This window comes from Toxotes jaculatrix, chromosome 11, assembly GCF_017976425.1.
Source record: "Toxotes jaculatrix isolate fToxJac2 chromosome 11, fToxJac2.pri, whole genome shotgun sequence".
In the NCBI taxonomy this organism is placed as follows: Eukaryota; Metazoa; Chordata; class Actinopteri; family Toxotidae; genus Toxotes; species Toxotes jaculatrix.
Window position 1 is genome coordinate 13039042 of NC_054404.1, and position 15915 is coordinate 13054956.

Consider the following 15915-nt stretch of genomic DNA (forward strand, 5'->3'; position numbering starts at 1 on the left):
GTGGTGCTCTAGCTGCATCATTAATAGGCATATTGCAACACAAGTGGGAGGGAAAATGAGAGAGGAGTGAAATAGGAGGAAAGAGCCTTAACGGTATGTGAGGCTGGAGTAAGTAATATGGAGCGGAGCGAAGGTGGGTGTGTGTGTGTGTGTGTGTGTGTGTGTGAAAGGAAGAATGCAGGAGGGAGGCAATTAGAGCAAAGGAGAGGAAAAAGAAAAAATGCACAAGGTGTGTGTGTGGCAGTGATGCATCGTCTATTTTTGCCCGGTACTGCTGTGGGAGATAAACATACTCAGTAGGAGCCCAGAGGCAGAGGGTCATTACTGCCAAACAAACACTCACACACACACACACACCCACACACTCACTCACACACCCTGCCTCGTGTATGACAGATTTCCATCTCTCTTTCTGTCTCCCTCTCTCCCTCCTTCCTTCTGTTTTTCTGCTGCAGAGAGAAGAGTGGTGTTAATCACTACAGACAGGATCGATTAAAAATGCAAAGCCCACCTGGAGCGCAGGGACACTGGAGACCCATGGGAGGAAGGAATAGCGCGCACGCAGAAATGCGCACACGCTCACACCGAACAGGAGCTGCATGTAAACAGTCTGACTCGACTACAGACTGTTTGCCCGGCAGCCGCTGCCTCTCTCTCTGCTCTTTCCTTGCTTTTTAATCTTACTTCACTTTGTCAATTTAATCTCCTCGCCCTGTTGATATTACCTTGACCTTTCTGCAGCTTGATGTGGCTTGATGTGATTTTGTTTCATTTCCTTTCCCTCGTCCACGTCTCTGGTTTCCCTTCCCGTTCATCCCATAACTTCTCCTGGCTCGAGCGCGCCTGTTCTCCGAGCCAATAATCTCATAATCTCACACTTCACTACACAAACACACGAGCACATAACTGACTCCCATGAGCTGGATGTCTTTGTTGCTTGTGCACCCGATCCTGTCAGATGGATAACAGACTGAACCGTATCACTCAGCTGTTTCTGACTGAATACAGGAAAAAGTAAAAAGGGAAAATACAAAAAAAAAAAAAAAAAAAAAAAAAAAGAAAATACAACAAATGTGACAAAACAGAAATTAAAATTTCATTTAAAAACACTTGCACAAATTAAATACTACATGTTGTAATTAAGAATCTACTTAGCAAAGGGTCAGAGAAGTCTAAAAAGTAATGGCAATAAAGTTGAAATAGTAATAAAGCAATGTAAAAACAGTTGAAATTGTCGTCTATAAGCTAATGAACAAATGATTAAACTAATGGCTAAACAGCTGAAATGACTAAATGTGACAGAAAATGGTGAAATAAGTAAAGGAATGAATACACAGTTCAGATATTTAAGTAAATGTGACAGACAAATTTACAAATGTGTATTCGAGTTGAAAATGACCAAAATAAACTAAACTAGATAAACTTTTGCAATGCTTAGCTAAAAGTAATGGATTAATGGTTGAAAATGAAAGAATAAATCCTTGAATTACAAAGCTAAACACTATGAATAAATGGGTGAAATTACTCCTAACTTCTGTTAATCCAGTGGCCGCATGAATGCAAACTTTTACTGTCACACAGTACACAACTGTTGTAACAACATCTTTTATATGATTATAAATAGTGTTAAATATAATCTGGTTGAAAAACAGTTCAAAATGCCCCGCCTCCTCCGCGCTCCTCCGCCCATCCCGACACACAGACCGGGACAAACACGGGCCTACCTCCCTAACAGGGGCCCCCAGTTTGTCTTGTCCCGGACCCATACGTGCGTCAGTGGCCCCCAGAGTGACACAGGTTGGGTCCCAATAGTGAGGAGCAGTTAACCAACTATCAGCCTATTTCACCCTATGTTGTCCACCCATATTAAGGATGGACGACATAATCTCATTTTACAGTTTGACAGCATCATTCTGTGTTATGCATAAGCTTGTTCCAACTCCTCATTGAAGCAATATCATGTTTACACTATGTCAAATAGTCAGAACCATGTTCTTGTCACAGCACCATTCAATGAAATGGAAGTACATTTGATATATTAAGTATCTTTGGACATTTTTTGTGACCAACTGCTGCAACATACTGTCTTTAAAATGTCATAGTGTAGAATAAAGTTGGCCCCACACCCAGGTCTGTCTGAGGGAACAGAACTGCCACAAGTCTAAACATTACCAGATGACAGTAAGTATCTACGCAACAGAAGGGGGGCGGGGGGGGGGGGGGGGGGGGGGCATTGAAACCTAATTCAGTCATATTAGTTAGTCATGAGGAATAAGAGGATAGTGAAATTATTGTGCTAGCACTGCTGGAACTATGTGAACGAGCACTTGTCATTCAGTACTGTACAGTATGTCCTGACTTTAACAATCCCAAAAAGAAAAAAAAGTTTGCCTTGACTGACCCTTTATTTAATCTATAGAGTGACTCAGATGTTCTGCTTACACTGTGCAGTAAATCTGTGATAATTACTAGTTACCAAAATAGGCTGTTTAATTCAAGCCAACTTTATAAAGGCTTATGAAAAACGGTTGACTTGGCTGATGTCTCAAATCCTTTAGACCACAGTCTTGAGCCTGTCATAGCCCCAGATTATGTAAGGGTATAATCTGCATCCTCATCTTTAATCAATAACCACTCTAATGTTTACAAGCAATATATTTGAAGTGGTCTCAAAGTGCATTTAAAGCTCAATTTGTTGAGGCTTTCACTTGAGCCACCGGTCAGTTTATAGAATTATATAAGGCAGGAGTGCAGATGAGAGAAGTAGAGCAACGCATTTCACTGAAAGAGTAAGTACATCTCACCCACACATGTCACTCTTACTGTGTAAACTCCACATCAGGCATAGATCTGATTTACAGTATAGGCTTCATATACCACAAAAAAACCTGTAGTGTGAATTGTGGGCTGCATCATATAAAGAAAATCTAACAATCCATATTACTGCTCGAACTTGGAATTTCATGGTACAACGACATAGTAGGAGTATATTACTTCCAAGTTTTCATCTTATCAGACTGCTCCCTCCAAAGCTGTAGGCTTATCTTGTTACTGTGATGTTGTTCAACTAATATGAATATCCTGCAAGGCTCGATTAAATCTTGGAGTTGGAGTTGTAGAAGTTGCAACTCAAAATCTCCTTCTAGGTAAAGTAACTGTGGTCCAATCAAGAGAGTTGTCTTTGCAGTTATGACAGAAAATAAATTATTACACAGTTTGCTGTCAGTTCAGTGTTGACAGACTGACACAAGGAGATGTGATAGAACAGCATCTCCCTCTGCTGGCAAATGCTGTGAACATCTTCCTCATGCTTCTGAACAAAACAGAGAACAATACATCAGACTGACCTTTATCCAGGAGCTTAGACTGTACACTATTCACTGCCAACATTTGCTTTTTAAAAATTAAGACTATTAAATCTCTTATTTTTCTCATGTAGTTAGATCTTTAGCTTTTTTTGCCTATTCCATGATTATCATAAACAATAACTTTCACATGCACAATAGTGCTTATATTTTAAGACTGAGATATCTGGATATCTGAGTGAAGTCTGCATTATCTGCATCATCGTTATTACATAAAACTAATAAAGATGGACCAACATGAAGTGTGGATTACATGGCACAAAACATGGGATATTTCATCCATTAGTGTGGGAGTGTTTCAGTTCCGAGAACTGAATCCTATTTCATCTGTATTCAGTAAGAGTCACATTTAGTAGACACACACACACACACACACACACACACACACACACACACACACACACACACACACACACACACACACACACACACACACACACACACACAGGGTACCTGGCAAGCCAGGCTGGCAGGCAGTGATAACACTAAAGGCAGAATCAGAATATGACAGTCATATACACAAGAACTAAGTCTTGTACAGTATTTGTAGATCTCTAGCTCCTAAGACCACTTTACATGTGCCGTTTTATGCAGAGTGCATAACATCTACACTGGACTGTCATGGAGAATAATAATGTGATCTGTAATAAAGAAAAGTAGAAAATGGATCTGGTTTTTGATTATTTGGTTCATTACTCAAATGCCAATACAGCTAGACAACTTTCACACTTGAAGAACCTAACCTTGATAAAACAAAACAAAGGTAAACTGACTTCACATGTGCCTTATACTGGCCACATGTAAAGATGCCTTGAAAACATTTTCCAAAACTTTCAGACATATTGTGTCTGTGCGCAGACTTATGACAGAGAGAGAGAGTGAAGTTATACTGAGAATATCTGAAGAGAGCAGTGGTGAACAGCATGTTCAGATTCCTGTTGCTGCTTTTCTAGACGCCACAGTAGAAGAACAAACCTGTCAGGGAAATTGTTGCGACACCTGACTGGTAGTGATAGCAACGCGGCAGCAGACAGAACTAACACAGACTGCACCCAGAGGATGCTGCTGTGGTCTGACAGGAGGAAGTTAAATAGCACGTGCTCAAGATAAACTGAGGGATAACAAAAGAAAGCTAGTATGCGAATGTATGTGCGACGGTTGATGTTGCAGACATTTGCAATGACAGAGGCCACTGATCTGAATCCAGGCACACCTAGCCACTCCCCAAGGGATGCCACAGAGGATTGTTGTTGACAGATTGGATCTGGTGCAGTTTAAATGGTAGTTTTGAGCAGTGAACCCCATTAATAAGACAGTTGTTTTTACAGCTTCTCTTGCAGTGCTAACATCCAGGGAACTAAATGAAAAAAATGTCTCACCAAAACTTCTATAATGTGTCTGTGTAAAAAAAAAAGAAGAAACACAAACACCATAAAATAAAATTGACACTTGTATTCTTATATTACCACACAACTCAGTTTTAATGCCTCCTCTTAAACTAAAGAACAGAGAGACAGACTGCGGTGATGATGTTATTTGGAGTTATTTAGAGACTAATCTTGGAGCCTCTCCACAGATAATGAATAATGAAATGACTATGACACAGCACTTGATTTTACCACAATGTGGACACTTTATCTAACTCACGACATGAGGCCCTAGATTCAAGTAATGCTTATTTTTATGTCACATTTCAAAAGCAAATTCTATTAAAACCTATGAGTCAGTCCACCAACTACACCAACTACACTTCCACCTGCTGACATTATCTATTCATCCATGTCTTATGGCAGAAATCCCTTTAATAGCCACAAAATGACAGCATTTATCTTGATTTACATACACTTTATCAAATCTAGTGGGTGCCATTCATGGTATGTTTGCACAGTTAATCTTTGAGACCAACCAGTGGCTCAAACAGATACATTTATAAAGACTAATCATGATTTGTATACTGTATTTACACAACAGACCTGTGCCTTAAATAGTCTTGAACCCACATACACAGGGGGCACGGAGACACAGCAGACAGCTTTCAAACAACTCTGCAGCTGCCCTCGCAGCTTTTGTTTTCAGCACGGCTCTATTTCAATCTGAGAGCTGTTACTGTCATGTTGTGTCTCAATATCAGACCTGCTTTCATGTCTAAAGACTCTGCAACTTGTACATCTCTCACAAATAAAGGTGCGCTTTGATAGAAAATCCTTTTTCCCTTCCCACGCATTTAGTTTTCTCCCCATCCTCCCCCTCTTCTCGGCTGTGTGGCACATGCCAGCTTTCCACTGCCATCCTGTCGGCCTGCAGCAGATGTGACATCACTACAGCTCATCTCCACTCTGCACCCCCCCCCACCCTCCCCGCCATCTCTCTGACTCCCCAGCATCTCTGTCTCCCACACATTCCTTCTTTCTCTCTGCCTCTGCACACACAGCCATTTTGATCTAGCAAACAAGATCTGAGAGACTCACTAGTAGAGGACGAAGAGAGAGAGAAGAAGTGAAGAACTGAGGAGGAAAAGAAAGAGAGGCACGGGCTTTCAGTGCAGTGAGATAAAGCTGAGGCCGTTGTGTTGTTGTGTAACGGTAATCAAAAAAGCCTTGGCTGTTTGGCTGCCATTTTGGCTCTGCTTTAAGTCACTTTTCTCCAATCAGGAGCCATGTGACTTTCTGCATGAGGTAACACCACTGTTACTGCAAAAGGCAGTGAACAACGGATGAGGGAGTGACAGAGAGGGAGAAAGAGGAAGAGGGGGAGAGAGTGAGAGGAGGAAGGCAGAAACAGGAGGGAGGGGTTAGAATGAAATGGGTGAGAGATGGAGAGAGTGGTGAGCAGAGGGGAGTGCATGGTTGAGTGGGTGCATGTGAAAATGGAGGAGGGGGGGTATCTTCAGCTCACAGGCAATCTATTTTTACCATTTAGTCTGAACAAAGGATGTGATTGGCTCCACTGTGTTAGGACGGATCTCCTTCATGCGGGTAACAAAGCCTTAAAAAGACTGATTCACAGCAAAGTCACAACAACAGCAGGATGTCACAGGGTTGTCAATGAACCAGACAGACAGGAGAAGTCTGTTCCTTATTATGGCTCACGTTCTCCCACATGCATGCAGACATGCAAATACGCTCAATTCATAGTCGTGCATTCAGTAATACTCTGAGCCGATAACACAAAAACAAAGATGACCAGGACCAGGTGAAAAGAGAAGGTGATGTTAGAATAAGAGAGGATTTGTTTTTGCAGAGCAGAAACACACACACACAAAGGGTGGGGAGGATCTTCCATCCACTATCATACAAGAATGTAAACAAACCAGCCTTCAAATATAATGATTTACAGCGCACACACACAGAGACGGAGAGAGAAACTGCAAACCAGTGTTGATCAATGTTGCTCTGTGGTTATCTGAGAGATCCACCAGTCTAAACTTGTTCTAGCAGGAGCGTCATGAAGGTGTACTTGTGTGATTGTGAGTGTACGTACACGGAGTGCATTCGCACGCGTGTCTGCATGTGTACATCTTTGTGTGCGCTTGAATGTTGCTGTGCAACATGCACCAACCCTCTCTCTCTCTCTGGAGGACCCTCTTTCTTGGTACATCCTTCACAAACATGTGGATGTCATTAAAACTTTCTGCTCCACAGTAAAGTCTGTCAACAGAGGGAGCGAAGGAGGCAGAGATACTGGAAAACTACAGAAGACGGTAAGGAATGATCTGAGAAGAGAACATCAAGCAGAGGCCTCTCTAATATTATTCCATCTGATAGCCAACTACCAATGAATCAGAGCAGCCCCATTAAAATGATACTGACACCCTAATTCAATCTGCCTTCTCTGAGATCCCCTCGAGCAGATGCTACGATTCAATTTCTATCTGTTACTCGTTCCCTTGTGCTGCACAGAGCCCGTCCCCTGGCACTGTGAGGCTTTTCGCTGTGCACAAGGCAACTGTCTCTGTAGCCTGCCTGCTCTCACTGGGGTACCATTAAAGACAAATTGCTCCAAAGTCAAAAAGGACCAAACACTCTATGGGAGAGATTAGGCAGATAAGATCTACTTGATAAAAACTGCCAAAACATTTTGCTTGCCAAAGACTGACATGTGCAGACAGACTCCGACAACACTAGATTTCCTTCATCTTGGTCTTATACAGTAGCAGAATGTGGACACCATAAGCAATGGCAGTAAACCATACTTTATATAACCTTTATTTAAAGCTCATGAGATCAAGAATCTTGATTTCAGGAAAATCCAAGCCAAGCGAAACAACTGCGTAAAAAAAACAAAACAAAAATATGCAGGAATGGAAAATGCAAAGTCACAATGACAAAAAGCTGTCGAATATCCAAACAGCAGCTTAACTCCACGCAAATTCAACTCTTTGTTAAATCTTCTTATGTACCCTCATTAATGGTTTAAACTCATCAAGAGAGACCAGCTTTAAACCATTTTGCAGGGAGTAAATTAAAGTACTTTTGCCTCATTCAGTTCTGACCCATGGCACAAATACAAAAAAAAAAAAAACAGTTCCAGTGACAGTGAGCAGTGATTTCTACAAACTCTTCAACACATGTAAGAGCACAAATAATCAAGAAGCAGGCCTAGAGTGGCCAGATAAAGCCGGGAAAAAGAGTAAAAAGGAGTGAAAAGAGTCAGCAAGTGAAGTATTTATTGATATCTCAGAAGCATCGATCTACTGCACAGCAAGCTAGCGTGACTGAGAGGGTCTGCTGAACAACTCAATCCTAAAGTGTGGTAGCCTCAGTCCATAACCTTGTTTTAGGACATGTGTTGAAAGTGCAGCATGGCTTCACCATCGCACACATGCATGCACACACAAACTCACACGCAGCTTGACGCTGGCCCTAGGCGGCTTTACAGCGCTTTTACATAAGTCATCTTTCTGACAGCACCACTGAGCACATAGATGGACGATGAAAGAGGGAGAAGAGGGACAGCGAGATAGAGAGAGAGAGAGAAGGCACTCACCGGGACAAGCGCAACCTCCAACAGACATCTTCTCACATGTTGGGCTCTGCTCTGAACGAAACAGCTGCACTCAGTCCACACGCTGCTCGCATGGGCCAACTCTGAGGAAAACAACACAGACAGGGGGGTGGAGAGATAAGAGGGAGTGGTACAAAGCAGGGCATGTACACCACAACTACACTCCTCTCTCTCTGTCAGAGGCAGGAAGTTGGCAGTGGTGCTCTAGCTGCATCATTAATAGGCATATTGCAACACAAGTGGGAGGGAAAATGAGAGAGGAGTGAAATAGGAGGAAAGAGCCTTAACGGTATGTGAGGCTGGAGTAAGTAATATGGAGCGGAGCGAAGGTGGGTGTGTGTGTGTGTGTGTGTGTGTGTGTGAAAGGAAGAATGCAGGAGGGAGGCAATTAGAGCAAAGGAGAGGAAAAAGAAAAAATGCACAAGGTGTGTGTGTGGCAGTGATGCATCGTCTATTTTTGCCCGGTACTGCTGTGGGAGATAAACATACTCAGTAGGAGCCCAGAGGCAGAGGGTCATTACTGCCAAACAAACACTCACACACACACACACACCCACACACTCACTCACACACCCTGCCTCGTGTATGACAGATTTCCATCTCTCTTTCTGTCTCCCTCTCTCCCTCCTTCCTTCTGTTTTTCTGCTGCAGAGAGAAGAGTGGTGTTAATCACTACAGACAGGATCGATTAAAAATGCAAAGCCCACCTGGAGCGCAGGGACACTGGAGACCCATGGGAGGAAGGAATAGCGCGCACGCAGAAATGCGCACACGCTCACACCGAACAGGAGCTGCATGTAAACAGTCTGACTCGACTACAGACTGTTTGCCCGGCAGCCGCTGCCTCTCTCTCTGCTCTTTCCTTGCTTTTTAATCTTACTTCACTTTGTCAATTTAATCTCCTCGCCCTGTTGATATTACCTTGACCTTTCTGCAGCTTGATGTGGCTTGATGTGATTTTGTTTCATTTCCTTTCCCTCGTCCACGTCTCTGGTTTCCCTTCCCGTTCATCCCATAACTTCTCCTGGCTCGAGCGCGCCTGTTCTCCGAGCCAATAATCTCATAATCTCACACTTCACTACACAAACACACGAGCACATAACTGACTCCCATGAGCTGGATGTCTTTGTTGCTTGTGCACCCGATCCTGTCAGATGGATAACAGACTGAACCGTATCACTCAGCTGTTTCTGACTGAATACAGGAAAAAGTAAAAAGGGAAAATACAAAAAAAAAAAAAAAAAAAAAAAAAAAGAAAATACAACAAATGTGACAAAACAGAAATTAAAATTTCATTTAAAAACACTTGCACAAATTAAATACTACATGTTGTAATTAAGAATCTACTTAGCAAAGGGTCAGAGAAGTCTAAAAAGTAATGGCAATAAAGTTGAAATAGTAATAAAGCAATGTAAAAACAGTTGAAATTGTCGTCTATAAGCTAATGAACAAATGATTAAACTAATGGCTAAACAGCTGAAATGACTAAATGTGACAGAAAATGGTGAAATAAGTAAAGGAATGAATACACAGTTCAGATATTTAAGTAAATGTGACAGACAAATTTACAAATGTGTATTCGAGTTGAAAATGACCAAAATAAACTAAACTAGATAAACTTTTGCAATGCTTAGCTAAAAGTAATGGATTAATGGTTGAAAATGAAAGAATAAATCCTTGAATTACAAAGCTAAACACTATGAATAAATGGGTGAAATTACTCCTAACTTCTGTTAATCCAGTGGCCGCATGAATGCAAACTTTTACTGTCACACAGTACACAACTGTTGTAACAACATCTTTTATATGATTATAAATAGTGTTAAATATAATCTGGTTGAAAAACAGTTCAAAATGACATTTATTTAACATGACAGATGTTCTAAATATATGATGGACTGTATGAGTGAAGGTGTACCTTGGTTCATATGAAACATCTAAATAAATAAATTAATTAATAACACTGGTCTGGTCTATCCATACACTGTATCTGCTGCACTAAAGCAGCCCCCAAGTGAGTTGAAGCCCAGTTTAACAAACCTCAGATTTCTGTTGTCTGTCACTCACAACCAGTATACTAACAAAAGACAAACAACTGTTTCCAGTGAAACGAAAGCTGACAGGCACATTCCCCACACACCAGCACACTGGCAGAGGCATCACAGTTAAATGTCATAAACGGTGTCAGACACTGTTCTCAAGACCGAGACACAATGAACAACCCTGCGGGCCTCCTCTTCTTTTCCCCTTACTTGCCCCCCAACTCCCCCACTCTTTTCATTTCCCCTTCACACACACACTTTTTTGTCTCTGTCTGTTTCAACAAGGTCTGTCTCTGTCTGAGTCTTCTCATCTCTCGCTGCTGTTCTGTCAGCATTTGGTCCTTTGTGCGCCTTGTAGGTCGCGATCTGCGGGTTTGACATTTACAGAAGACTCTGCTACTGTAAAATGGACAACTCTGAACAAAGGCAGATATGAGAGATAGAGAGAGGCATCCCCAACAAGAGAGAGAGAAAAAGAAGAGATGAAAGCGAGAGATGAGAGACAGAAGGAGGGGTGCGTGTATTGTGATTTGGGAAATGGCTTCTGTTTCCAGGAGCGATTAGGCTTTGAAGCTGAGCACTTCACCACTGACTGCACTGTCAGGCATGCTCTCTCTCTCTCTCTCTCTCTCTCTCTCTCTCTCTCTCTCTCTCTCTCTCTCTCTCTCTCTCTCTCTCTCTCTCTCTCTCCTCACTTCCTCGCACTCTCCTACTCTTGCAGATGCAGAGATTCCCACTCTGTCAACACGTCCACACATCGCTCAAAAAGCTCTCAGAGAATAATGAAGTTCCCCCTCCGTTCGCCTCCTTCTCTCCACTGTGGGAACACTTGGCAGCAGCAGTTCCATAACACTATGTGACAGACAGCAAAGTGCCTGCACGCAGATGCACTGACTCAGCCACACTATCTACTCAACACTTGCTCACATGCACTAACAACCTTGTTTTTCCTACAAAATGTTTAAAAGGCTCCTGGTGGCACACTTGTTATCTCAGGTGAGGTCATGCCATCAATGCTTACCTCTCAGTCTTTTGTCTTGCAGCTGTTTTGCGACCCCCCGCCACCTCCCTCCCTCCCTCCCTCGTTTTCTCTTTTTCTTTTCTCTACACTCTGCCTCACAGACAAACACTCTTAAACAACCTCCATCTCAACGCTTACCTTTGTCTTTCTCTTTCTTCTGCTCCCACGCTCGCTCGAAAAAGTCCGCCTGGGTCAGCCACGCAGAGGAAAGCAAGCTGGGCCAGCAGAGAGAGAGAGAGAGAGAAGGAGAGAGAGAAAGATGGGGAGAGAGAGAGAGAGAGAGCGAGAGTGTGTGATGAGCAGATGCAGATAGGAGACACAAATGGGGGGGGTCTAGCAGTGTGCAAATTGGATGATGAGAAGGAAGGAAGGAGGAAAGGAAGGAAGGAAGAAGGTGGAGGAGGAGTGAGGAGGAGGTGGAGGAGGAGGAGGGGAAAAGGGGATGGTGGGGGGGGGGGGCAGCTCTCAGCTGCACTGGTATGAATATGACGCAGAGGCAGCAGCCAGAGCCACTTCTCCTCTTCTCTCCTCTCCTCTCCTCTCTAGCCCCATCCCTCCCATGCCCACCGAGAGAGAGGAGAGAGGGGGAGAGAGAGAGAGAGAGAGAGAGAGAGAGAGAAAGAGAGAGAGAGAGGGCACTGTATCCATGGCAACGGCAGAGCAGCGGTAGGTAGCAGTTAGGGAGTGTGTTGGGGCACAGTAGTGTTCCTCTCTTTCTCTGTTTCTCTCAGAAACTGGCTGTAGAGGAAATATGAGCAGCACTGGATTCTTTAGGACGTGACAGGTAATGAGAGGCAGACTGTTTGGGCCTGTTGCATCTCAGACACGTGGGAAACAGGCACCAAGGACACACACGTTTGCTCTACCGTAAATGCAGAAAAAAAGAAAAAAGAAACAGGGAACCTCAAGGAATGAAATAAGTAACTTTAAATGTAAAAAAAACAAAAAAAAAAACATAAAGTCTAGGACAGGGGTATTGTGAAACACTGCAAACACAATGATTTGAGACAGATTATAGACAAGTGATTTACAACTTCTCCAAAAGTAAAGAGAGGACTTAAACCAGAAAACTCAAACTGAGATGAAAACATGAGCAACAGTAAAAGGAAACCCTCAAACAAAACAGTGCAAATGCAAAGTTGTCTTGTTGTGACACTGCTACGGCCATTTCATACATGTTTTTGCTGAGAGTGATGTACATTTTTCCTATACGTCTACACTTGTCAGGAGCAATTTAGGGCTCAGTGTCATGCAAAAGGATACGATATAAAGAATGTAGACATGAGGAGCCAGCGATCACACTACACACCCTTTAAGTGTTTGCAAAGCCAACTACTAAACTAACATTACATTTTTGTTTTTATGCCATAGCACATAAGTAAAATGGTATTGTCCTTCATATGGAATTCATGTTCTTCAAAGGAAATGCAGTTAGGGACACAACTAATTAGTGAGACTTGTAATTGTTGCCTTAGGGATACCTGGATCGACGCCAGAAAAGATATTGCATGCAGCTACCCTACAGTGGGTCTGTAACCCGGTGTGTCTGTTGTTTTGTGACTGCTTGGCAACAAGGATGCGTTCTCAAACTCACCACAGTGCGTGTGTGAGTTTACTGAAGGGCTCTGTCACCAATGAGGAACAGATTTTAAAACTTTACAAACAGCAGTGGCAGAACACAGCAGAGAATGAATGACAAATAGATACACAGAAAAAGTGGTAAACCACAATGGAAGACCACAGTGTGCGTGTGTCTGCGTGTGGGCTCACCTCTAATCCATTTCTGCCTGTGGGACATTGGGAATTGCCCGTGGCTTTTCTGTGCCATGCAGTTCCAATCCTAATGAGGAACACATCACCCCCACTTTTGTATTTGACCCAATTTAATCTCTACCTCTGTGCGTTCACAGCCTGTGTTCTTGTTCACTCGTCGTACCTTTCCTTCATGTATTCCACTAAGTAACAAACAGACATCCACCACCGTCCTTTGTTTAATTTACCTTCACATTTACCTTCACATCTCTGAGGGAAAACAACTTTTCGTCTCAGTGTGATGTTTGGTTAGTCCTCATACAGTCATAAATGTTTATATAGTGGTTTTCTCTTGTGCAGTTTTCATTTTGTATGTGGCTAAAGGGTTAGTGTTATACAATTACATAGGTCTAAAGCTGGAGATAAAGTCTGACAAAAAAAATAAAATCTTTACTCAAGGTCCACTTACCACCTTTTTGCAGAGCTTTAATTGCATTTCCAAGTCTTCATCAGCTTATGCAGTTTGTTCAGTTGTCATCACTTGATAACAGGTGGACATGTATAGGGGGAGACTGTGTCCACTGCCTCTGTCTCTGTGATGGATGTGAATGGCCTCCTTGATCTTTCTGTAGCCTTCCACTGAAACATGGACAACAGAGGATATCGTGTTAATTTTCAGGAAAAGATGTTCTTTCAAAATAAAGGTTTGTTTACACAAGCAGAATAATACTGGGAGTCTGTAGAGCTTTTGCTGAACAGCAGCCACTGAGGCCAAAAGTGGCAACTGCAGGATAATAATTGTTTTTGGGAAAAAAAAAAAGTCATTCAGTCAGAAAACTGACACAGTAAGTCAAAGTACCTAGTATGTGAATATCTAGCTCAACCCATCATGTAATGTTAACTTGATATAGTGAATGATATACCGACAGCAGAATGCAATCTGAAACAAAAACAGAGAAATTTGAAATTCCATGACTGTCACTGTAACACAACAGCGTGAGCAAAATAATACAATGTCAACAATTTTGTTGTCAGAAGAGATGTGTGCTTTAGCTATGACACAAATTACACTTCAGTCTACAGGAGAAACAATCTCCACACAAAAGATATTTTTCCCATCCCAAGAACAACATAAGAGTCTTGTTTCCCCTCCAGTACTGGAGAGCCCTCCTTGCTTCCTTGTTTTTACCGTCATTGAAAGTACAATAATTTACACTAAACCTGCAGGAGCTGAAATGCCACACAGAAAGAAAAGAACCAAGTAACAGCCTCAGAACTGCCATTTAACCTGTTCTAAAACACTATAATGTTTAAAGACAATGAAGATTCTTGAAAATAATAATAATTGTCTGTGTTTATTATGTACATATACATAATAAACACAGAATAGTTTCACATAGTCTGTGAACTGTGAAGTATCACAAAGAAATTGTATAACAATACAGTTGGTATTCAAATAGGAGGTCAAGATTAGACAATGCACGATACATTTGTTTTTTAGTTTGAATTCATTTCTCAAAACTCCTTTACTGGTAATCACTTAACAGTTTGTAGATGAATTTTAAAAAGCCTTTCCCTGAAAAGAAAAGCAGACAGTATTAACAATCAAACCATTTTATCTGGGTCAACCTCTAAATCATGTGATGAGCAACCAAGTGTTGTTGGAAGAAATTACCCATAACACTGAGAGTTTGTGCGTTGTTGTTGTTGTTGTTGCTGCAGAGAGTGCTGCATGTTGTGCATACTGTCTGTGTACTCCTTCTAATGTTACCAGATTCCTGGAGGGTTTGTGAGCAGTTTGCTGTGTTGTTATACAGGGTTGTGTTACATTCTAAGGTGATTCTGATATGTTTGTTGCTCCATATGTGTAAATACAGCAGACAAAACATTTTTCACTATAATGGTGTCTGTAACAAAAACATCATAATCTTCAGGGTTTTTTCCATTAACTGATTAATCCTTATATATAATCAATATATCGTTAATAAAATGTAAGAAAACTGTATGAAAATGCTGATCATGCTCCCAGAGTCCAGATTTCTTGTTTTATCCAAGCAACAGTTCAAAACCCAACAATACTCATTCACCCATTCGCAATTATATAAAACAAAACAACGGAAAAATAAGCAGCAAATCATCAGTTTTGAGAGGATAGACCCTGCAAATGTTTTGATTTTTTTTTTTTTTTTTTTTTTTTTGCTTAATAAAATGCCCAATCAGCTATCAAAATTGTTGCTGATTAGTTTTCTGTGCTTCGACTATTAGTTCCAGCACTTATTCACATGACCTTAAAAGAAAGTTGATAAAAAGGAGCATTTAATACAGCCAACATGTTTTCCTTTATGTTGGTATCTAGTCCTGTTTATCACATACTGCAACCTACCTGCGTGTGTTTAGTGCTGTTTCTGCCACTGTTAACGTTATGTGTACGTTGATAAAAAAAAAAAAAGTAATGTTAAATTATTAAAATAAAAAAGCGACTGCAAAAGTCATATATATATATTGGACGTATCGTGTGTTTTTTCCCTCTTCGCTTTGCAGCACAGATAAAACAGCCGGCCACCACAAGGCAGTGTGGGTATTAAATAGAACTACAAAGAAACGTGGTCAGGTAACCCTTGACCCTCCGCGTCACTTTGCGTCATTTTGCCGGGAATGTCGGACCACGTGTGTCGTGCCGGCGTGCTTGCTCACTGACGCGCGGCTCATCACTTCTCACTCTGAAACCAGC